This window comes from Marmota flaviventris, chromosome 6 (genome assembly GCF_047511675.1).
Source record: "Marmota flaviventris isolate mMarFla1 chromosome 6, mMarFla1.hap1, whole genome shotgun sequence".
Lineage (NCBI taxonomy): Eukaryota > Metazoa > Chordata > Mammalia > Rodentia > Sciuridae > Marmota > Marmota flaviventris.
This window is the reverse complement of record NC_092503.1, coordinates 156,363,228-156,385,607: the sequence shown is the minus strand read 5'-3', so window position 1 is coordinate 156,385,607 and position 22,380 is coordinate 156,363,228. Positions and strand designations below refer to the sequence as shown.

General features: G+C 51.9%; 1 protein-coding gene and 2 long non-coding RNA genes across 7 annotated transcripts in view; 2 read left to right on the top strand and 1 right to left on the bottom strand.

The window, feature by feature from the left end:
* Ripor2 (RHO family interacting cell polarization regulator 2) overlaps positions 1–22,380 on the top strand; it is a 176,685-nt gene that overhangs the window by 85,776 nt on the left and 68,529 nt on the right. Inside the window, exon 1 of one of the 5 annotated variants that reach the window (XM_027948106.2) lies at positions 14,889–15,076. The exons of the other annotated variants lie outside the window; for them this stretch is intronic. The gene's annotated coding sequence lies outside the window, so the exon portion shown is untranslated. Of the gene's footprint in view, positions 1–14,888; positions 15,077–22,380 lie in introns of those variants that run through there. 5 annotated transcript variants of the gene reach the window in all.
* Positions 15,409–16,741, top strand: LOC114102644 (uncharacterized). Its single transcript, XR_004618761.2, has 3 exons — positions 15,409–15,998; positions 16,136–16,237; positions 16,329–16,741. It is a non-coding gene; the product is annotated as an uncharacterized lncRNA (long non-coding RNA).
* LOC114102647 (uncharacterized) lies at positions 17,384–17,890 on the bottom strand. The gene is made up of 2 exons (XR_003584549.3): positions 17,839–17,890; positions 17,384–17,696 (listed from the first exon to the last, which is right to left on the bottom strand). It is a non-coding gene; the product is annotated as an uncharacterized lncRNA (long non-coding RNA).

Below are 22,380 nucleotides of genomic sequence, written 5' to 3'. Positions count from 1 at the left end.
ATCATTTATCAGAGCTAGAAGTCATGAGCTAGACACAAGGACAGAAGGATCTGTCTTTCAGATCGCAAGCTGTCAGCTGGCTGAGCTGTTGGACTCAGCTTTTTATTCTCTGGAATTTCGCCTCCAGAAAGCCCTGACAGGGAAAAAGTACGGAGACATTTCCTATGGTGCTGTCTTTTCCTTCTGTTGGTAACAGCATGGGGTACCTGTAGAGTGGCATTTAGGAAAATATGCCAGAGATGCAGTATGCAGGTGCTTTGTGGAGGTGCTTTTTACTCCCTTAAGCTAATTTATGTGACTGAAACCTGGGAAACGGGCTCTTCTCCTCAAATCCTGGCCAACATGCCGTGGGTCTCCATTAACATCTCTCAAAACCAAAAACCATCAAAACTTAAAATCCCACCATGAAGTCTGATAAAAAGCCCCTCTAGAAAGCACCACTGCTCTGAGTGACAGGCACACTGCCACTGGGGCTTGTATCGTGTGCTCCCTCTGCCAGGGGGTTCCAGAGCAGGGCCAGGCACCTTCTCCAACCTGCTGCTATACCAAGTATTTACATACAGAAACTCTGACGCTACGCTACTCTTCAATCTTTGATTTTTACTATTCAGAGTTCAAACTGTGGGAAAGTAGCAATATGCTACAGAGTAAGTAAAGTATTTGAATTCAAACTATCAAGTTCGACTTACTAGTTGTTTGATCTTAGTCAAATTATCTAACCCTTCAGAAACTTCAATTCCTCCTTCCACATGGGGATTACAATACTGATGGTGGTGATGGTGGTAATAATGATATTGGGTGAAGATGTGATGGTGGTGGTGGTGATGGGGATGGGATGATGATGGTTATGGTGCTGATGGTGGTGATGGTGTAAGTGATGGTGATGATGGTAGTAATGGTGATGGTGGTAGTGGTGATGATGATGGTGGTGGTGTTGGTAGTGTTGGTGATGGTTTTGATGATAGAGGTATTGATAGTGATGATGGTAGAAATGATGATGATGGTGATGGGGATAATAGTGATGGTGTTGGTGATTTTGATGATGCTGGGAATGATGAAGGTGGTGATGGTGTTGGTGAGGATGATAGTGGTAATAATGGTGATGGTGGTAGTACTGGTGATGGTGATGGTGATGGCAGTGATGGTGATGATAGTGATGATAATAATAATGATGGTGTTTGTCCCTTTAAAAAATAACTGAGGTTAAGGGAGATAATGCATGAGACAAATGAAAGTCATTCAGGGCTCACTACGTAGATGTCGACTATTATTCCACTGTGATTTTCTCAGTTGTCCCAGCTTCCCAAGTCTATACAGTTCCCCTCTTCTACTCCTGGTTTTTGTCACAAACAGGGACAAGTTGGCTTAATCAAAGACACGGCAGATTAGAGCAGGGCTGTTGAGACTGCCCCCTTTCCCAGGGCTATAGAGATGCCTCTGGCTCCTGGACAGCAAGCCTGGCTGCCCCTGATTCCTCACCATGTGACCCAGGCAGGGCTCAGAATAAACTCCCTGCTTGGCACAGACGCAGGGCACAATGTCTTCCCCACTTTCTCTCGCTGTCACCAATCTGCTCTCCCTTTGAAAATGCTTGGGTATTGAAGAGCAAAAGACACGATGGCAGTTTTTGGCGGAGAGGGGCCTGTTGCTTGGTCCGTAAGTGCTGGAGGTGAAGGTCCTTCTTAACAGTATCTCTAGCCATAGCCGGGACCTGTTCCCTGGGTGAGCTTTTACTGTGGTGAACTCATCCCTGTTACCGCCGACCTCTTCTCCGCTTTCCAGAGCTCTTTCAGGAATGTGATCTGAAGAAGGCTGACCTTTCCACTTGTGCTAAGCATTTCTGATTTGTAGGCATCACCACTGAAGACTTTGATTATATATGTATACAAGTATATATCCACACGCACACACATACACATTCATATTACTGCATCATCTTGGCACAGTAACTAAGATTTTAAATGAAACCTCTATAATTTCCCCTTTGGAGGCACTCTGTGTTCATTTTACTTCCATTGCTCTTTAAATATTTCCAATGGTAAATAACGATGACCGTCTGCTTACATGCATTACGTGCATTTGCATGTGAAGATGCTCATGGCACATGAATGTACAGGAGGACAAACACTAGCCCCCGGTGCTCAGTCCACCACCACAGAGGCAAGAGAGCAGGTGCGTAGAATCAGCCCTGGGGGAACTGACCATTCACTGAGCCCTGTTCTGACCAGGGCTCACCACTGGCCAGTGAGGTTAGCAATGACCCCAGCTGTAGTAGGGCCGACCAGGAATGGACCACCCGACCTTCCTACGGTGAGGAAGACTGTGGGTGGTGGGTCAGAAGCTTCCTCTTCCATTTGTGAAGACACAGCACATCTTGTCATTTACAAAAGCATCACAATGCAGAGGACAGAGAACCCCTGCATCTTCCTAACATTGATGATAAGCCCAGAAAGACCGTGGCGAATGCCTTCAGAACCCGCGCTCGTGGGTTGGACTGCCAAAGCAAGCCAGAGGCTCTCTGCCTGCTCTTGTTCCAGGCTGACAAGCCACCACCTGCAGGCCAAGTGCAGCCCGCAGCAAGAGAGTGGTCTTCACAGATGAACATCTGCAATTGATTCCATGTAAGGTACAAATTTTGAATCTCAGTTAAGGAAAATTAATTGAAGAAGTCTCTCAAAGATAAAGAATTCCATTCTTCTTTAGTACACCATTGTTACCCAAAAAAGTACTCAATTATTATACTTTAAACTTTGTCAATAAAAAATGTGAAATTTTGCTTTTTTCCCCTTGTTATGAGTATCTACGTAATTTCCTCATTTTTACCTCTCGGCCCACAAATCCTAAAATATCTCTTACCTGGCTATTTAGACAGAAGGCCTTTGTGTGGGCTAGGAGCGTCTTCTCCTTATTAAGTCTCTAGCTGGGAAGGGACTTACCCCCTCATGGTTATGTTGAAACTCTTAAAGACAATTCATAGCATCCTATTACATAATAATGTAACGGAAGTTGGAAGGGTGACAAAAATAAGGGGTGCTACACAGTGTGGGCTGGCTGCAGAGGGGGTGGTATCATGCACAGGGTGAAGGAGGACGAGGTAAATGGCCAAATATCTGTCTCCAAGCCCAACAGTAAATAAGGCGAAAGAAGATAGCTCACAGCAAGTGTCCAGGGGCCTCCCACTTACTCCCCTGCACCACTGCAAGGGACCTCTCTCCCCGGAGACTCTAGGGCTCCCTGGTCTGTGAGATCTGAAGCCCTCTGACCTACTCATAGTGAACAACTGATCCGCAAGCAGGACCCAAGACGGTCTTCGGGGCTTTCCCACACACGCAAGTCCCCTAGTTCACAAGGAGCATGGTGCAGGCCTCCGAGGGCATCTCCCAAAACACCACAGATGGGAAGTGCATTACCTTGACGTTAGAAGATTACATGGGATTAGTGGAGTTGTGATCTTCCCAAACCAGTGCTGGCTCTTGCCCACTGCCCCAAGTCTGTAAGGCAGACCAGCATGAGTGTGCTCAGCCTGCATGTTAATTTGAGAACAAGGAAGCCTTTTCAAAAGAGACGCGACAGGAGAGAGCTAAAAGCACTGCCACACACACCCATGCACATTCAGCAGGGGCCACTCGGCTCCTGGTTGCTAAGCATTAGAAGAAGTAGGAATGTTTAGCTCTGTTAGGCATCTCTGAGCAGCTCTGGCTGGCTGTAGGGGGAAGTCAATCTTTCTACTAAAAAGACTTAGGAAACTCTTGTGCGCTGTTGGTGGGAATGTAAATCAGTGGTGAGTTAGTCAGCCTTTTATCACTGTGATCAAAACACCTGACACAAACAACTTAGAGAGGCAAGTTTATGTTGGCTCCTGGTCTCAGAGGTTCAGTCCGTGGTTGGCTGGCTCCATTGCTTTGGGCCTGAGGCAAAGCAGAACATCATGGCAGAGGGTGCGGCAGAGCAGAGCTACTCGGCTCAGGGCAGCCAGGAAGCAGAGACTGAAAGAGAGCGGAAGGGCACAGGGACAAGATCTAATCCCCAAGGACACACTCCCTGGGACTTACTTCCTCCAATCAGGCCTCACCTGCCTACAGTGAGTTCATTCAAATGATTAATTCATCAAATGGATCAATCCACTGATGAGGTCAGAGCCCTGATCCAATCATCACCTAAAAGTCCCACCTCTGAACGTGGCTACACTGGGAACAGGCATTCAACACACGAGACTGTGGGGGACGTTCTGGATCCAAACTGTAACAGGTGGTGATGTAAAATTGGGTGCCATTGCTATGGAAAATAGTATGGCAATTCTTCAAAACATTAAAAATAGCATTACCAAAAGATCCAGATTCCAGTCTGGGAATATACCCAAAGAAATTGAAAGCAGGGTCTTGAAAAGGTATGTGTACGCTGTATTTGAGTGTTATGGACAACGGCCAAGTGGTGCAAGCAGCTTAAGTATCCCTTGAGGGAGAAGGCACAAGTAAACTGTGGCACATACACACACGGAGAACTCTTCAGCTCTAAGGAGTGAGACTCTGACACCTGCTACAACATGGGTGAATCTTAAGGACATTGTGCTAAGCAAATTCAGTCTCAAAAAAGACAAATACTTTACAATGTCACTTGTATGAGGTACCTAAAGTCATCATTGAGACAATAACTGGATGGCAGTTGCCTGGGGCAGACAAGAGGATGGATGACTTATTTAATAAGCATAGAGTTTCGTTTTACAAAATGAAAGAGATTGCAGAACAAGGGGAATATACTTTTCACTATTAATTCAGGGTACACTTGCAAATGGCTAAGATGCTAAATTTTATGTTATGTGTATTTTACCACAACACACACACACAAATGTATGTATCTCCTCACTTAAAAAAAAAATAGTTCAGGATGGGTATACCAAAATACAAGGCGATTTCTAAAAGTCTGCAAGCCATTGCTTTCCTTTAAACCACGTATACTTCACAGGAGTGAACCAAATTGCCACAAAAGATAGAAGAGATTCTCAGGAGCTGATCTAGACCAAGCCAAGTCTGGGTTTATCTAACTCAATCTTAGAAAGACCTTTCTTCCTCACAGCGTGTGTAGCCTGATATGGGATGCCTTCTAGCACTTCTGTCTCCTTGGGAATCCTCTGCAGGGTCTCTGCATGAGTACGTCAAGATCAGCACGAACCAAGCTCCTCTGGAGGATGGCTTGGGTGAAAGAGGTGGCTCACTTGGGAGTTTATGAGCTACACCAGGATAAAAGATTGATTTCTTTGGTCTTTGAAAGAGTACTGTTAAAAGTCTGCCATGAGCTAGGTTCAGTCCTGTTCTGGCTCTCAGCGGTGACTTCAGGAAAGGCCCAGCCCCTGTGAAGTGACACTGCATTGTACTGAAGGGAGGTGGATAGGCACCCCCGCAGAAACATGACATGTGACAGGTGACGCGTGCAGTGGTGGTGCAGGAAGGCTGTGCTGAGTGCCCGGAGGCTGGGGGGCAGTGGAGGCCAACCTGTGGGCGTGGGCAGGAGGCTGTTTCAGGAACAGCAAGGAGACCAGTAGCCGAGCACAGAGCCGGGGGCAAGGAGATGAGACTCCAGGAGGTTTGGGGGTTCCAGCTCCTGCAAAGCCCTGTAAGAGTTTTTCTTCTCTGCATAACTCAGGGAGCCACCGGCCAATGCCTACCAAAGAGGGCGTCATCTGGCTTGACTTACAAAAGGATCCTTCCGCCCGTGGGAATGGGGATATGCTTTTCACTACTAAATGGTACGCTTACAAATGGCCAAAATGCTAAATTTTATGTGTATTTTACCACAACACCACACACACATGCAGATGTATGTATCTCCTCGCTTTAAAAAAATCGTTGATTTTTAAAATGGAGACAGGATAAAGGAAGCAGGAGCAGAGGCTGGTTAAAGGACTTGGAATATCCAGGGGAGGAGCTGGTGGGAGCCTGCCGGGCCTGGCGCTGGGGAGTCCAGGGGCACATGGCACATGAGAGGAAGAGGGCCATTAGCCGGGAGGCTTCGCCTGGGAGGGGAACCTCACTCTTTCCTGGGATGAGGAAAGCTGTGGAGGAGCAGGCGGGGCTGAGCAGGGCTGCTGTGGTGGGGAAGCAGGAGTCCAGCTGGGGACAGTCAAGTGTCTAGTGGGTGACTTTGTGAAGACCCCTCTAAGTGCTCACATCCACTGAAATGCTGACGGTGAAGCAGCACAGACAGGTGAAGATCCCCCACAGACCCTTCTCCAGCCTGGGGAACAGGGCAGCAGGACCTACATGGACTAGTCCCAGACCCTGCAATGCAACTGCTCCGGGTCAACCACTGGGCCACGGGGAGGGCTGGGCGGCCTGGGCAGGCTCCTGGGTGAGTGGCTGAGGGTGAGAGCGTGGCCTCCTCCGCAGCAGGCCTGTGGCAGGTGACCTCTCCACTTGTTCTCCTGCACTGGGTGCTGTGCTCTCAGGGTCAAAGCCTAGCCCTCTGCCTCCAGGCTGTGGCTCATAGACTCAGGAGAACCACTCCTCCTCCTCCTTCCCCTTCCCCAAGGAGCGTTCGCGGCCTCCCTGGCCACACGTCCAGAGCAGCCAACAGCAGTGCAGCTCATTCACTAGAGTTTCACTCCAATCTTTCGAGTTCAATCACTTCTTTATTCTAATCTTAGAGAAAGTTGCTCTTCTTCCTGTAAGACTGTCCTTTTATCCTCAAAACACAAAGGTTAACACACCACTGAAGGAGCCAGCCCAGTGTTTGCATGGCACTGGGCACTTGAGCCGAAGGACGTACCTACCACCAACAAGAGGCAAGTGTGTTCCGAGTGGTGAAGAGGCCAGCTGTCTGTGAGTGGGCGCTGAGCACAGGGGCGCCCGGCCCGCAGCTGTTGAACTTGGATTTCTCTGTGGATGTGGCGCCCAGAGACAGACCCACGTCTGCTTGCTCTTCTGGACCCTGTCCCTGGGGTGTGCTAATGCTGACTGGGCATCGTGTGCTCAGGGCTCAGTGAACAGAGGTGTTCACATTTATCTTTCTCATGAAGCCCCTCGAGGCTCCTTGGGGGTGTCAACAGGGGAAAAGGTTAAAGCAGAGACATCATCCCTGGTCTCGCCCCAGCCCACATCCAGCTGTCCAGCTGTCCCTGCGGCTGCTAATGAAAACCTGGCTGGGGTCCACTAAGACATTTAATACGGGATCGCTTGGAGAAGCCACTGACTGCAGGATTTGCTTAAACCAACGCACCTGGATTTGTTACCATCGCTGTGAGACTCTCACCTCCAGCAGCCTTCGCGCGAATGACCTATTTTGAACGTGACAGCCGATTACACTTCAGTGGCGTGAATGATTCATTAGGTGCCAGAGCGCTGTGGATGCCGAGACAGTACAGCAGCCTCACTCGCCTGGCTAATCATGGAGGATGACAGCGCTCTGTCCTGTTGCCACAGCTCCTGTCCTCAGCTGCCAGGGATGTGGAGTGTGTGGGGACAGAGGGCGGAAGAGGGGAAAGGCCACAGCATCTGGCTCCGGCTCCCACCAAAAAGGCTGCGTGGGCCCAGCAAGCTGTGGGCCAGAGTCAGGCTCCTACTTCCCCCTCTCCAAGGGAAACTCTGCGGGGCCTGGGGGTGGACCTTGGATCCAGGATCCAGATTCTGCATAAAATGAATGCCAGCTGCGAAAGGGACTTGGGAGGGAAGAGGCCTCAGATGCTGGGGCTATCTAGGATGTCCAGTGGGCTCCGAGCCACCCAGAGCCTGCTGGACTCAGAGCCCAGAGCAGGGAGAGAGCTGCTGGGGGAGGTCAGCGCACAGCCAGGAGGACCTCCTTCCCGGCTCCCAAGTGGGCTCCCTGCGTGCCCTGTGCCTCCAGACTCTCGGTAGCTCTCTGGCCTTGCTTCTGTAGTAACAAAAACTCATTTAACCCCCATGAGACCTCAGTTCCAGATGCAAATCACACTCCAAATAAAGTCCCACAGATGGTGAAGATTAAACACCAGTGACAAAGCCCTAAGACACAGCTACTGGGTCTCTAATTCCTCCTCAAGACACCTCCTGAAGCCACCTCCTCAGCTCATGAAGGGGAAGGAACTGGCCTTTGGAACTATCTCTGCAAATTCAGGGGCCGGGAGAGGGAGATGGTGTAGAACAACATCCCTGGCCTAAAATGGAAGGAGGAATGAATATCAAATTATAGGAGGCCCATGAATAACAAAATATTTTTAAAGTATGAGTGGATAAAAGCAGACTTTTTAAAAAAAAAATCATCATCCTTTTAAAAAATTTTAAGTAACAAATGCATTTTAGCTGCTCTCGGATAAGACCTCCTGGGGGACGGCCAGTGCAGGGGTCATTCCTGATCTCTTAGAGCCCCATCCTGGACAGCACTGAGGAGCTGGGTTGGCTGATTGTGGTCACCCTCTCAGGCCAGCCACCGAATTAGAAGGAACAGGGCGTCTCATACTTTCAGCTGACTGCCTGGCTGGAGACATATCCAGGGTTGAATCGTGGTGTGTGTGTGTGTGTGTGTGTGTGTGTCCCTCAGCCCCCACCACCACGCCACACTCCAGCCCAGCCCTGAGCTTCCTCTGAGCCTTTTCCTCACAGTCCTTTCCAGCTGACTCTAGCAACCCGCTTGGCCTGCCTTGGGGCCCATCCTGGGCCATTGTGTACTGTGCCACCCAGCGTGGTGGGTACGCAGTGGTGGTGGGTGAGCAGTGAGTCATGGTCCTCTGGCTGGTCTTGAGGGGCTTGCCCTCCTCTGAGGCTTTCTCACACCCAGCCTGAGACCAGCTGTCGGGTGACGGGATTCCTGGGAGTCCAGGGAGGAAGCCAGGAGCCAGAAGTACAGCATAAGAGTGGGCTGGCCAGGTTTGAAATGTTTTCAATGATCAATAGGAGATTTTTTTTTTTTTTTTAAGAGAGAGAGAGAATTTTGTGTGTGTGTGTGTGTATGTGTGGTGCTGGGGATTGAACCCAGGGCCTTGTGCATGGGAGGCAGGCCCTCTACCAACTGAGCTACATCCCCAGCCCAAGAGAGAATTTTTTAAATATTTATTTTTCAGTTTTCGGTGGACACAACAACTTTATTTTTTATTTTTACGTGATGCTGAGGATCGAACCCAGCACCCGCGCATGCCAGGCGAGCGCGTTACCGCTTGAGCCACATCCCCAGCCCTGATAGGTGATTTTTAATAAGTATGAATCAGGGCATTATGGAGAAACTGAGGGCTCCCTCAACTTAGAATGAGTCTGGAATGTTTTGCTTACCAAGGGGAGAGGAGGATGCAGAACAGGGCTGGCTCAGCCTCAGCACCCAGAGCCACTGCTGGACCAAAGGAAGGACAGGAAGAAGCTGCCGGAACCTGTGAGGAGAGACGGCTGTGCAGAGGGGGCCTCCAGAAGGGAACAGTCACCCTTGGTGAAGGACGCAGCCCGAGGGGACCCCACAGGGAGAAGCCGGTGGGTTCATACCCTGGCAAGCTTCTGTCCCCTGTTAGGGCCCCGTTGGCTAGACCCAGGCAACACATCAGGGCAGGGCAGCCTCTGACGTGGTCCCTGGGTGGGCTCAGACAGACAGCAAGCTGGAGAAGGCTGGAGAAGAGACAGGAGCAGCGGACAACCTGCAAGCCAGAGGCTGCCTTGAGCCAGCTGGGACACCAAGCAGTCACCGTGGGGAACCTGAGCGTCTGTCTGTCACTTTACTGTTTCCCCTGATGATGAGACAGAGGAAGGGACATTGCATAGTGAAAGTTAAGGTCCAACCTTAAGGACATTAAGGACCTGGCATTCTGCATATAGAAAACTCTGAGTTTCTACCGTTTCTACTTCTCTGTGAATTGCTTTATGCTCATACGAATACCTTATTAATACTCAATAGTAAGTATTGTTTAACCAATAATGCTTATCGGTTAAATGCAAGCTGTGTACTTTCAGCCTTAGGCATTCAGAACGATAAAGAGTCTCACATTAACATTTTGCCAACATTTTTGTCAGTCTAAATCACTGGTTCTTAAAAAAATGTGGTCTGAGGACCCCTGAGGTTTCCCAAGACCCTTTCAGGAGTCCCCAACCTCCTCAGAATTTTTTAAAATCTAAAATGGTCTTGGAACCAAAAAGTTTGAAAATGACTGCTCTAGACTATGTTATTGTATGAACAGGTGTTGAGGCCAAAACAACTGGAACCAGGGGTCTAGGTTACGTTATTGCAGAAAATGGCCTCTGTGTGAAATATAACAATAGTGTAAGAAACCTGGAGGGCAGGGCTCGGGGGGAAGGAGGCTGTGCTACACTCAGAGCAGATTTAATTTCCCATCTGCTTACTTCTGTCTGTGCAGCCTGCCGGGCACCAGGTGTGGAAGCGAGAAGCCGGTGGAGGTGGGGTTCAGGATTGGGGTGATTGGTCAGAGCACCTGGGCCTGACGTCAGCACCCTGAGTCATTCATTCCTGGGACACACTAACATGCCGATGGTGGCAAGCAAGCTTCCACCGTGCAAGCAGATGTGTAAGGTGATGGTGAGGCAGCCGCCCGAGGGGTCTCTGCCCCAGGACGCGCCACAGTCGTAGACACAGGGGCAGGACCAGGTGAGTCTCACGCTCAGCATGAGCAAGCCCCAGCTGTCGCCCCCCAGGGGGAAACACGCTTCTGTGGGTGCTGCTTGGATGCCAATAAATGCAGGCTTGTGATGCCATTTTCCAGGGGAGATGGTGACGGAGGCCAGCAGGGGGCCAGCAGGGACAGCGGGAGCTCACATTCCTCATTTAGTGCTATTCATTGGCCACCTCTGTGTTCCGCGTGGCACGTGGCTCCTGTGTGGAGGAGTCTGTGACCTCGTGAGGAGTGTGCCCCTTCTCCACAGAAGGCAGGTGTGTGCTTAGAGCTGTGTTCTGGAGACGGAGGGCTCAAAGGGTGACCGTGTCATGTCATGAGGGAGGCCAGGTAGGATCCTTGGAGAAGAACCTAGAGGCAGCAGAGAAGGTGATCGGAAAAGACTCAGCAGAGGAGGAAGACTCCAGGAAGTAGGAAGGCTTGAGCAAAAACAAAAAGCAGGAAATGTCAAACGTTGGAGCAACAGGCCGCTGGGCCATCGCTGTCTAGATCTTCCTGTGACACGTGAGGACACAGAGGCCCCAAAAAGCTGAGATTTGCCAAGTTCTCCATTGACAACTAAAATAGAACTGAAGCATCTCTGCCCTGAGTCCAGGACCCTTTCTAGGGCTGTCCCCTGCGTGGGTGGCTGGCAGCAGGGTGGCACACAGCCAGAAGGTTTCCAGAACCTCACTGCAGAGCCGGTGGGGCTGGACGCCTCTCGGGGCTTTATGTAGACACTGTTTCCGAAGCACATTCAGAGATGACTGTCCAGCACCGTCGTGGTCTTGATGGAAGGATGCGAGGTGACCTGAAAACCTGCATTTGAGACTCTTCCCCAGAGTGATGCTCATGCACTTCATGAGTCAGAAAACTGAAAACAGAGAGAGGAAGAAAAACTGGTCAGAGCAACAAAGGAAGAATCAACAGATGGGGTCGAGGTGGAGGGCGGCACGGTATCAGAGCGTGAGAAAGGAGTTGGAGAGTCGTAAACTGGCGGCATTCCAAGCTGGAACTGGGCCCTGCACTTGGGTGGCCACCCTCTAAAGAAAGGTCATACGAGCAGAGGAGGAACTTCAGAGCAGGGCGTTGGATCTGCTGCCCACGTGGGCGTTGAGCCTCACAGCTGGGAAGAGACTGGGTCTCGGACGTACCTCTCACCTCCCTCCAGGACGAGTCAATGAGGTGAGAACCCACCAGCACAACAGGCACGAGGAACATTCAGGAATGTCAGTGGAGAGGGTGGTGGACAGGAACACATCTCCAAGACCTCCTGATTAAGCGGCAACTCCACTCCCTTACAGTGTGGTCCTGGGCAGGCTCTGAGCTCTGTACTCCTCATCTTAAGTTCTCACCCAGGAAAGCAAAGTGGCTGCATCTTGGGGCCTTTCCCGCTGTCTCCTGGTGACCACTGATAGCAAAAAGAATGGTCAGGCCGGCCTGGCCGAGTCGGCTCTCCAGTCCAACACTGGTTTATAAAGGGTCCGTGCGGGGAGGTCAGCATAGGTTCAGTTATGGGAAGAGACGCTTTCCAGTGTAGCCCAAGTTCATACACTGGTTGTGAGGCCAAAAATAACTGTGGTTCCCATAGCACCGTGGCACTTCTTCCTTCATAACACACCTCACTTATTTATAACCACCTCCAGCGCCAGGCTCACAGGCACGTGGTGAGACTACTGGGCTTCCCTCTGCACCCACTGCCCTGAGCAGAGTGCCTGGTGCCTGAGCTGTTCTCAATTACTCTGGGTAATTATTGAAATAACACCTATCACTTGTGCTCAGGAGTGATTCCAATTAAGACTGATACATAGAGGGGTGCCAACATGGGGGTGCATGCCTTTAATCTCAGGGACTTGGGAGGCTGAGGCAGGAGGATCTCAAGTTGGTGACTAGTTTGAGATCCTGTCTCAAAAACAAACAAAAAAAAGAAGAGAAAGAAAGAAAAGAAAAGGGGGGCTAGGGATGTAGCTAACAGGTAGAGCACCACTGGGTTCAATCCCCAGTACCACACACACACACACACACACACACAACATTCACAAGCACCCCCCAGAAAGCTACCCCCAGCCCAAAAGGGGAAGTTGGGAGTAAGTTGTGGCGGAACATTCTAAGTTAAAAGAGCACTAAATTTGGATTCACACCTGACCTTAAATTTTAGCTTCACTTTTGTGATTGTGAGCAAGTTATTTGCTCAGCTTCTCAGAGCATCAGCGTTACCTTTCCAACGGGACAGAAATGGAAAGGAGATGGGACAGGCTTGAGGGGGTCACTCAGTAGGGCACCGCATCTCAGCCTGCCCCGTCACCCTTCTGCCCGTCCCTCCCTTAACCCTGTTCATCATGCCCAGCAGACACTGCCTGAGGAAGGCGGTGAGGGGAAGTGAGCAGAGGGGAAGTGGGCCTCCCTCCAGGGTGGGGATCAGCTCCGCACCCCGCACCCCCCCAGGTGTCCTGTGGAGCCTGTTAGCGGTAGCTCTGCACGCTCTCCCCAGACCCCACTGTGGCTGTGTGATTGCAGTGACGAGTGGCGCCGTCAGACTGTACACCATGCAAGGTGGGAAGAAAGGAACCAGAGCCCTGGTGGCTGGAGCTGGGGAGGAGAGGGCCTATGTGCTGCCAGAGGCTGGAGAGGACCCCGGCCTGGCCGGCAACGGGATGCAGGGTGGGATTTCTCCTGCAGTCCAAGTAGGCAGTGAAGGCGGGGCTTTAAGCGGGGAGTGACCACAATACAGTTTCTATTTTTAAAGGTCACTCTTTCTACTGCTGCATAATAAATTGCCACAAAGTTAACATCTAAAACAACACACGTTTATTATCCCACAGTTTCTGTGGGTCAGGAATACAAGCATGGCTTAACTGTGACTTCTGAAGAATGGGGGACATGACAGTAGGGCCACCACAGCCTGGCCACCACAGCCTGGGTACTGTACGCAGGTTCCTAAACCTGTTCTTTTTTTTTTTTTTTTTTATGTGCATCTAAAGTTGATTAAACTTTAGATTTCAACTTGGACAAGTCTCTTGAACCTTGGTTTCCCCATCTATAAATGGGGATAACCATTCCTACTGCAGGATTATACTCAGAAGTCAATGGCACAGTGCTGTAAAGTAACTGCTTTGCAGCCCAAGGATAGAATAAGATGGTCAGAACTCTGTAGTGTTCAGTTGAAGTCAACCAAACTCACTGGTGACTTGACTCTCGTGTATTGACCAGAAGACCAACAATGAGCACTTATGAAGAACCACTTGCCAGGCACATGGGTTCGTGTCATATGCTCCATCCATTTTCTCCTCTAAGGGAAGGTCTACACGGGAACGTTCAGTACTATTGACCCAGTGAGTGGGTCATTGGAAAATGCAGCTGTAATGAAGGGCTGGACTGTCACCATTGCCGTCTAAGGCACAGGTGTGGTGACCAGTGGGGGCTTGTGGTTGTTGGTGCAGGTCTTAGGCACACCCTGCTCCTCTTGTGCCCTGAAAGGCTGAGGGCACGTGCAATGACTAGGCTGAGGTTTGGTTGCTTCCTTCGAGTTCTCCTTTACCACTGAGTGGAACTTGACACTCTCTTAGGAACAGCTGCTAAGCTCACTGATTCTAACTAATGCCCTCCCAAAGTGCCTCCCTGGGGTGGGGAGGGGTGGTGCATTTGTGGGTACAGCTCTAGTTAATATGTTGTAAAGGCACAATTTGTTCAACAGGGTGTTTTTGCAGATGAGGAAACCGAGGCCTGCCAGGGAGTTCCTATTGCAGGATGGAGGTGGAGTCAGACCCGGTCTCTGAGCTCTGTTTATGACCTGCTTTTGCCAAGCAGACCCAGTTTCCTAAGGGAAATCTTTATGTATGCTTCATATCCACCCAAACAAAATTTAAAAAACAATTTTCACCCCCATGATAATTAGATACCTGTCCACACAGGCCCCGTGGAGTCCCGGTACGGTAACCCCAGCCCTCTCCCGGGGGCTTTCGGAGCAACCTCGGGAGCCGGAGCCCAGCCGACTTCGCGGCCCGCCCTCCCCCACGTTTTCGTCGCCCGGCCTCCTTAGATCCCGTCGCTGCCCTGGGGCCTCCCTTGACCCCGTCGCCGCCTGGGCTGGTTTCCCTCCCGCCCGCTCCCGTGCGCTCCGTCCTGCAGGCCGCTCCAGGATCGCTCCGCCTGCGAGCGCACCAAGCCCGGAGCGCGGCGACCGGCTGGAGCGGGGCCGAGGCACAGTCCCGGAGTAGCTAGCTGTCACGCAGCTGTCCCCGCCGCGTCTCCGCCCCCACCAGTGACGCCACGGCCCCGCCCGCGCCCCGCCCCGCGCTCCGCCCGCCGCGCCCCCGCTCCGCCCCGCAACTTCGCCCCGGGCAGCGACGCCGGGACGGCAGCTCGGGGACAAGGCTGTCACCGCGGCCCTTCCCTTCCACCCGCGTGAGCAGCTCAGGCAGCCCGCACCGCAGCGCGCCGGCAGCCGGCATTGTGTGGGTGCAGCGGGTGACGTGCCCGGAGCCCGAGGGTCGGCCTGTCATGACCAGGAGCGTTCGTCGTTAGGTAGGCGCACGGTTTCGTTTGTTCTTTTGGCTTCCGATTTGGTGGGGAGGGGCGTCCTCGACAGGAACGAGCGCGGCACGTTAAGAAGCGTGTGGACACTGGCGTCCTAGGTGTCCGCCACCCCGGCGGGTTCGGGCATCTGATGCCCTCCGGGGAGAGAAGGGAAGTTGCTGAGCGAAAGGGGCACACGCACTTTTTGCAGGCAGAACAGAAGGGTGCCCTGGAGAGAGGAGGAACGGGCCAAGAAGGTCAGAGGAGCCGGCGGCAGCGCCCGGGCGGGAGCATTTCTGGGGCCGGGAAACGCTGGACTGGACGTGGCTGGAGGTGGGGAGGGGTGCTTGAGCGCCGGCGGATGGGGGTCTGGGTGGCCCCTGGTTTAGGGAACGACTTCTGGCACTCTGTGTCAATGGAGAATCCAGCTCAGGGTAGGATCACCGTCCCCAGGGTCCTCACTTGTCCTCAGGCTGACCAGTTGAGCTTGACTATGAACCAGCCCCTTCCTCTGAATTCCAGATCTGACAGGTGGGGTGGGTGGGATGATGAGAACCGGGGAGAGGGACTGGAAAGGAGAAGTGGGTTGCCTGGATGTGGACCTGTGTCTGGAAGGATGGGGGAGTGGGATGCTCCTGAGGACAGGAGCCATGGGCAGGCCTCTTGGCAAGAGGGGCCCAGAAGCAAGGCATCTGCAGCCCAAGACTGTCACCTCCTGGCTCCTCCCACAGGGCAGTGGCCATAGGTAGGACCCTTCACTTGAGAAGGAAGTGGGTGCTGTTTGAAATTCTATCAGCTGAAGCTGTGCAGGTGTTAAGGTGGCAGAAGGGCTGTGCAAAGTGACAGCTCAGGAGCAAGACAGCAAGTGGGGTGCCAAGAGAAGCTGGCTGGCTCTGTGCAGCCCGGTGGTGCCCAGTACCTGGCAGCAGAGGTGCCCGTGTGTGGTGTGAGTGAGCTTCTCCTCTGGGGAAAGTGGGGCTGGTCCTCCCTGCTCCCCACCATCTGCCTGTGTCCGTGCCTTGGCTGCAGGTCTAGGATTGTGACTAATCATTGTCCCCATTCCCACAGAAACTGCCTGGCCCTCTCTAGGGGACTGTGCATCACCTGTGGTCAGCTGTCCATCCCATGATTACCTCACACAGTCATTTCTTCCTTTTGGTTTCATCTCAGGTTTGTGTGGTCTGAAGATATTGCAATCCCCCCTGCCCCCCCCCCCAATATTCCTATTGGCTTAATTTTCCTCTTCCTCTTGCTCTTTCAGTCTTTTGGGACCAGGCTCTGGGTCTGTCCACACACGTCTTCTAGGTCCACCATACTGTTTTACCTACTGTCACACAGTAATGTCAACCAAGGACTCCCCAGAACCAGGATCGGCACACCTAGTCTCTGGTGGTCAATCAGGAAGCAGCCAGTAGCTGCCCTCCTCCTGTAGGGACGAATTGCAGGGATGTGTCTACTTAGGGTGACAGTCGCTAGAGAAAAGGCCTCCCCTCTTCTCTCTGCCCCTCTAGCCATCCCTGGGGATCAGCCTCCTGTGCTCAGCTGCCCTTCAGTGGAGATCCTTCCAATAATGGCTTTTCCCCTGGGAGGCAATGAATTTGTCCCAAAATGTGCTGCATCTAAAAGCCTAAAAACAAACATTGGAGAATCTGTTAATAAAAATCATCCTGCAAATGTGGTTTTTCCAAAAGACTCCCAATTGGTGTTGCTTCCCTCTTCCCCTGACACGCTAATGTGCGCTTTTGCTTTGAATATTTTATCCTCGGTATGCATATAAAGATACACAAAGCTAGAGAAGAAAACTGAAAGTGCCCACCGGGGACTCGCATGGAATTCTGATTACCCAAACACAAACTCCAGAAATGGCTCCCTTTCTTTGTTATTGACGATGTTATTTCCAGCAGAGAAGGGACCTGTCCCATTTCAAGAGTGGCCTGGAGAAGTCCAGGGGACTATGGAGGAAATACTTATGTCTACAGATCTTGGTCGCTAAACTTACGTACAAATCCATGCTTAGGTATGGAAGTTCATGGAGTGGGGCCCTGCTGATGACAGCCAGGTGCCCCACACTAAACCTGAGGTCACTGCAATGGAAACATTGTTACCATAATAAACCCCCAAAGTACAGCTGCGGTAGCAGCCACATGCCCTTTCCAATTGCAACCAAGCCACTTCTGTTACACTTTGGGTGAATTCAGGGGTTATTAGTTCACCCCTCTGTCAAGGGACCCAAACACAGCCAGGGACAGCTGTGGACAGTGAACAGTATCGCTTTCCGATTTCGTCGTAAATGGTGGGATCGCGCAGACAATAGGCTCTTGGGTTGAAGAGTTTGCCAGCCGGTGTTTTACTTTATAGGTCACTGCATTCAACGTGCTGGAAAAAATCAAAAGCTGTCTTGTTGTTATTCTGAAAAGAAGTCAGAAGTCTAAGGCCCGGTTCTTGCTTTCTTGGGAGGAAGTGGTGGTGGAAGAGAAAGTCCTTTCATCTGCACAGTGGGTGCTCCTCAGGGCAAGGCAGAGCTGACTTTCCAAGGGGCTTCCTGTGCCCCGGTGGCCAAGAGCGGCTGGTGCTTGTGCACAGCTCCTTTACCAGGGTTGTTTTCTCCTGCCAAGCAGAGCTCCAAGAGCTGGGGGAGATAGACAGCTTGTGTCTGTGGCCATTCAACCAGAAAAGAATACCAGCCAAACAGACAATGGGGGAGAGGACTGGGTGGGGGTGGGGAGAGGAGGGATGGCCCCTCCGCACTTAATTGGTTCCCAAAGGCAAACCTAGGTGTGCAGCGGTGTCACAAAGCAGTTGTCATGCAGACGCCCCAAGAGGCCACTATTAGATCTGTCTGGAAAAGGAGATGATTAGGAGTATTTCCACCCACAAGCAGCCCTTCCTCTGGCCCCCTTTCTGCCTACTTCCAAATCATATTCTCACAAGCAGTCTCGGGAAGCAACATATTCGTCACTTAAGCACAGGGAAGCCTTCCTGTGGGCTCAATGGAACCAAGTCCCTCCCCGCCTCTTGTACCTTGAATGAACCACTATGGAAGCCCACGTGTCTCTTCCCTCTGGGTTAATGGGCCAGGTTTGGGTTTGGTTTTGTCACCGTACACTCATCCCACTTGGGCTGGAAAGGTTCCCTGAAAGTAACGTATGTTCTCCTGAGTGTGGCAGGCCACCTAGGAAAGGCCATCTGACACGTGGCTGTCTGCTGGACTGCCCTCCCTCAGAGGAAATCCAGAACGCCATAGACTTGGAGAAATTGCTTTGGTTTACTTTTTTGTGCATTGTTTACGTGACACCAAGGAGCACTGCGTGGGGGAGAGGAATGCTTTCACACCTTCATTACACTAATGAAACAGGAAATTAGATTTTTTTCAACAGTGAAAGAAAATAAGGTGCAATATTTCTGTGCTGTTTTCTATAAGATCAAAATGAAGTCGCAGCCGGACCAGGGAGGGAAGTGTCTTAAACAAAGGGAGCGTTTTTCAGATTGTTCAGCATTCTAAAATATAATGAACCACTTAACAATCATTTTAAATCCTCGGGCGCATTTTGAGTCTAAGCCTGCACTGTTATGTAATTTAAGCGAATATCACTCTTTTTTATTTTCAGTTTAAGCATGCGTGCACTGAGCAACTATTTTGGGATCTGGTCTAAGTTAGATTCTCAATTCAATATTAATGTGTAAGATATTGATTATGCCTTCCAGGGAGTACAGTCTGACAGGGGAGAATAAGGGAGCAATGCAGGACAATGTTATGGGTGACCACAAGCCTGGTTTATCCCATGTGTGCTTTTTGTCACTAAAACAAAATACCTGACACAGGCTACTTAGGAAATAAAGGTTTATTTAGCTCACTGTTTTGGAGGCTGAAAGTCTAAGTGGCATTTTGCCAGCTTGGTGAGGGCCACCTCTTGACTCCATCACCTCAAATAGTTGGAACTCCTGCAGAAGCTAACAAGTGATTACCTCTTGGACCAGGTACAGGGAGAGACAGGGGTCCCACAATCCCCTCAGAGACCAGGCCACCAATTGACCAAGGACCTCTTGGCCCCGCCTCCCAGAGGGCCCACTATCTCCTAATAGTGCCACCCTGGAGACCAAGCCTAGAATCACCAGGGACCCTGGGGAGTCGCTCATGCCACACCCAAGCCCACCATGCACCTGTTGTTGCAGCGTGATCATTACTGGCGACTCCTTCACTCAGAAGGTTTGGGTTTAGATAAGAGGACACACAATGACCCTAGAAAAAACAGTGGAGGAAGGTCAGGGGAAGCGAACGGCTGTGGATGGACCAGTGGTGATTTCTCTCGTGTGCCTGACGTGGATAAGTGGAAGGGAAGGGGCCCCGGGCAGACAGGAAGGCCAGGAGGACTGGGAGCTCCCTGAGGGTGCCGAGCTCTGTTTAGCTTGTCCTGTACCCACAAAGCTTGCAGGCCGTCCTCCTGAGCAGACTTCAGACTGAGATTGCAGGTAGGAAAGGTCAGGACGGGGCGGAGGCGTGCCTGGCAGGGAAGGCCCTGGGGAGGGCTGTGAGCCAGGAGAGCTGGTGGTGACGGCAGAACAGGGCCACACCAAAATGGCCTTGTGTGGAGAGAAGGTCCTCCAGCTCCCTCTTGGGCTTGTCCCTTACCTCTGGGTTTGGGTGCCACTGGCCCTCACCGCCAGCTCTGGAAGTGAGCTGTTCCTTCTCAAGGGACTGAAGAAATAATGTCGCCATTCTCCGGGCTTGTGTCCTTCTGTCCTTGTCTTCCGGGACTCTTGGAAGGGAGCGAGGGCAGGAGGGAGAAGAGAACCCGAGAAACACAAAAGCAGCACAGATAAAGAGCAGCCGCACTTCCTGCTGCTAGGAGGAGGGATGATTGAGAATGACAGTTCCCTGGAGCGAGAGCCACCTCCACCTCAGGAGGCCAGTTCACTTCCCTGTCTGTTGCTGTGTGTGATGTTCTGGGATGACGTGACCTTGGCCTTTGCTGGGACCATCTACCTTCCTGTTAGTACGTCCCCACGTTGAGATGCCCTGATAGTACAGAGGTCCGGGCTGGTCAGTCCTGCAAGAAGACTTCAGAATGACCACCAGTGGCAGCCCCTGGATGGGGGCCACACCATGCGTCTGGCTTACAAGGCTACGGGCAGCATTTGCTTTGGTACAGTCCCTATCCTCCCAAGGTCCGGTAAGACTCAGCGTTGTCGGGTGCCGCTTCATCCTCAGCGTAGATTCTTCAGAGCAGAATCCATGCAGCAGAGAAGGGATCAGTGGAAACAGCTGCAGAATCCTTGGGTCAGCAAGGCCTAGGAAACGCTCAAGGTTGAAGGCACTAGGGTGGACTTGGAAGGCCAGGGTGGAACGGGGCTACCAGTGGACCCACCACCCAATCTACAGTCCAGAAGCTGCCTGTGATTCAAGACACTCCTGGCTCCAGAGTGAGGGGCCGCCCCCATGGTAGGGAAACAGCCAGCCAGGGGGGGGAAAAAAAAAAAACAGGCGCCCCATGCAGGTGGCTGGAGACAGCCATGATGGGAGAAGCAGGGGACAGAAAAGTAATGCCCTCAGGATGCCGTGTCTTAATCCCTGGACCCACAAATACACTTCCCTGTGTGATGGAGGGCTTGGCAGGAGGGTCAAGTGCAGGACTTGACAGCACCCTAGGTTCCCGCCTGGGCCCAGCCTGACTCTGAGAAGCCTTAGGACTGAGGAGGAGGAGCCAGGGAGGGGCAACGATGCGGCCCTGGAGGTGGAGGAAGGGCCACAGGGGAAGGAATGCAGGAGGCCTCCAGAAGCCGGAAAGGTGAGGATTTTCCTGTGGAGATTCCAGAAGGAAGCACACCTCTGTACTGGTCAGTGAAACTCGGTTCGCCCTCCCTCCTCCAGAACTGTGAGCGTGTGGTGTTTTAAGCCAGTGCATTCGTGGGCCTGTACCGCAGCCGCCATAGAAAATGGATACGTCCCTCCTCCCTCTCATGCCACCTCTGATCTGGTGCAGCTGTGTCTGATGGGCCCCCCTTCACAGGCGGAATCCTAGCTGCAGGGGATTCTGGGAAGCAGGCTTCTGGGTGGGGTCAGAATGACACTGAGTGCCCTCAATGCCCCTTACAGCTGCCACAGGAAGATGAGGAACTTGGGGAGCCCAGGAGGATAGGCCCAGCACTCTTACCTGTCCCTCTCGGAGGTATGGTGGCACGTGGCAGAGCAGAGGTGAATGCCTGAGGCGCTTAGAAAGTTTAGCAAGTGTTGTTCAGACACTGAGGCACAAGGGGTTGTAGGAGGAAGGGGGCGTCAGAATGGTGCAGACCTAACATGTTAGAAGTCACTGTCTGGAGATGAAGGAGAGATTATTCATAAATGTCAGTATCAGGAAAAGACACACTGTCTGCAGCTGGGCCCTTAACCACAGCCCATCCATGGAGCAGACTGTGTGTTTCACAGGTGACCTCAGCAGTCTACTACCCCACACAACCCTCCCACAAGACGACCCTCGACTCCACCCAAGAAGGGAAGGAGGTTTATGTCCCTCCCCTTCAGAACAGGGACAGTCTTGATAGAGTGTGTAATGAAGGTAGATGGCAGCAGACAACCCACCTTCTACCTGTCGTGGGAGTGGCAACTCTTGAAGCTTGAAGCTGCTTCACCATGTTAGCTCTGACTGTTCTGAGACCACCATGCTGTGAGGAAGCCCAAGCTAGCCAACCACAGGGACCTGAGAAGAGAGAGAGGAGGTGGCCCTTAGCAGCTGCAGCCCTGCTCCTCCACGTCTACCAACTGATGAAAGACCTAAGACAGAACTGTCCCAGACCTCTCCAGTGCCCGACTCACAGCTGGCCTCAGGCCACTGCATTTGACAATGATTTGTCTCCCAGAATAAATAACTGGGTTGGTCCATACAGTCAGATGTGAAAAACATTCAGACCACAGTCTTGTATCTTCCCTGTCAAATTTCTCGCTGTGAGGCCAATAACACTGCAGAGATCACTAGCTCAATAAACAAACCTAAAACCCATGTTGGCCTAAGGAGTACATTCTGAAATTTTATATCAGAAGCAAACATATTTGGTTGATTTGTCGGGGGAGGCTTGAGGAAAGTGGAGTTGATAGCATTGAGAAGGAGCGGCTGATCCCACATTTGAATAGGCAGGAATCCAAACTCCTTTAAAAGCAGAGCTATCTCGGTTAGTGAGCCCAGGTGCTGCAGACCTTTACTTTGGGAGTGTCCTCAAGTCAGGGCCCACTGAGGAGATGGAGAGAGAGAAGGAAGAGCAGCTGGACTGACCGCAGTGACCGCACCTGAGGCCCAGGGCACAGAGGCGGGGAGCGCCCG